The sequence below is a fragment of the Pteropus alecto genome, unplaced genomic scaffold, assembly GCF_000325575.1.
Source record: "Pteropus alecto unplaced genomic scaffold, ASM32557v1 scaffold77, whole genome shotgun sequence".
NCBI classification, from domain to species: domain Eukaryota; kingdom Metazoa; phylum Chordata; class Mammalia; order Chiroptera; family Pteropodidae; genus Pteropus; species Pteropus alecto.
Genome location: NW_006440820.1, coordinates 827,124 through 829,213, shown reverse-complemented (window position 1 = coordinate 829,213; position 2,090 = coordinate 827,124).

Sequence of the window (2,090 nt, the reverse complement as noted above, 5' to 3'; positions counted from 1 at the left end):
GAGAAATTTAATAAATTCTTTTTCTGAGACTAATTAAGGCTTCAAAAAGATAGATAACCACTTGGGATAATATAGTCATATTAAAACTTAGGAAATGGTCAGTAATATTGCAGCCTCTGAACATGGAACCCCCAAAAGCACTGGCCCTTTGAACTTGGTGAGTTTCAGTGTAATGTGCATAGGAAAACCTAGAATATACAGCTGAAAAGAAATTTAAAAATGCTTTTCTGCATTCTTTGCCAATTTGGAGCTTTAGGCTCAGGTTTGATAAATTTTAATGAGACGTTGCCATTGGCATGCACATAAAAGTGAAGCAAAGATGTATGAAAAGATGTTCTCCTTAGCTTTAAGATTATGTTCTGCATATGGAGATGGTGGTAACTAAATTTGTAAATATCAGGCAGTGGCATTTTAGAGCAAGAAGGAACTGCAGATGCCATATTTTCCAACTCCCTTACTCTACAGATGAGGAAACTCAGGCTAGAACAGTTTAAATGACCTGTGCAAGTTCCTCCAGCTAATTAATGGCAGTGTTAGAGTTTAGGTAGGTCCTTTCATTACTGGTCCCTGTCCTTCCTGAAATTTATAGGACTTCCCTCAAACACACATGCTGAGGTTTTGCCATTGCCAAGGATTCTGTGCTCTGAAATAGCCCCATGTCACAAATTCTCTCCCACTTGGGATTCCCTGCCCCACAATTGTAAGACAGTTAACTGAAGCTAACTGGGTCTGGGGCCACTCTGTTAGAACAAAACTGACTTACATGGGCTTGAACTTCTAATCTTGATCTTATCAATATTTTGTCCTGTTTATTCAGACTTTCCATAAGTAGGAAGTTTTTTAAAAAATGTTGTATTGTGAGCAAAAATCAAACTTTTATTTGAACTACCTTTGAAAGTTTTTCTGAAGCTTTAATTATGTTCCTTTTGTTTTGGATGTAATATCAGATTCTCTCCAATTTTCCTAAATGTTTGAAAATATTTTTTATACTCTCTGTCTTCTGTTGTGATAAAAAACATCAGTGTTGGCCATGCCTACGGGCTTAGTGAAGTGATCTGAGGAGCTCTCTGGACCCCAGTCCTTTGTCCAAGAAGTATATGGTTAAAAGAACAAAGCAAATTTCATGAAAACTAGTATAATGTGATTCCATGTTAATAGTAAGTCTCTGCTCCAACGACCACTTACTTTTTCAAATTATACATGTGTTCAGGCTACAAAGACTGCAGACATGCATGACTGTGTTGGCAAATACACATATTGCCTTAACCACACTGAAGGCCGGTTAACATAATTGTATTTCAGATACAGTTTGTCATTGATGCTGGGTGGCATGGGGCTTAAAACAAAAACAGGATGAGCCCAGAGCACAGAAGTGGAAAATTAGGTGGGTGTGTGGGTATGGACTTGGAAATGGAAAAATGTACTTTCTTCCCTTGGGATGTGGCCTGCGTTCATTAATGTTGACCTTTCTCTTCTCTATCCCTGTAAGCTGACGTTGACACCAAGGCTTACTGAGAAACTAAATAGACCTCGCTATCCAGGGATAAGGATAAGACCACCCAATTCAGTTTTGCTTTGGCCAGAACCACATGTTTAATCTTTACCATGAGTTCAAACTATTCTTGTTCTTAGGAACATGGACTTCAACAATTAAAGTCAACACATGCTTCCATTAAACCACTGTTTCCACCTCCAAATGGTTATAAATATGTAGCATAATCTATGGGGGAGGGGTTGGAATGGATGATAGTTTATGCTAATGGCACTCTAGAAACCAATATTCTCTACTCAAAATGACATGGACAAATTCTACTCAATATCTCCTGGGTTCCATTAGTTTTTCTAAGTAAATGTTTCTGGGGAAAATAATTTCTGTTTTTATTCCAGCTGTGCAGCAGATACAGTGGTGATGGATTGCAAGTGCAAAGAGTAAGACAAAACTCCGGCATACAAAGGACAATGACAACCAGAAAGCTTCAGCCAGATCCTGCCCTTTCTTTGAAAGGAACTGGATCCTAGGAAGTGAAGGCGTTCAAATTTTAGTCCTCTGCCTCCCTCTACTGTTCATCTTAGGAAGTTTTTGTTGTTTT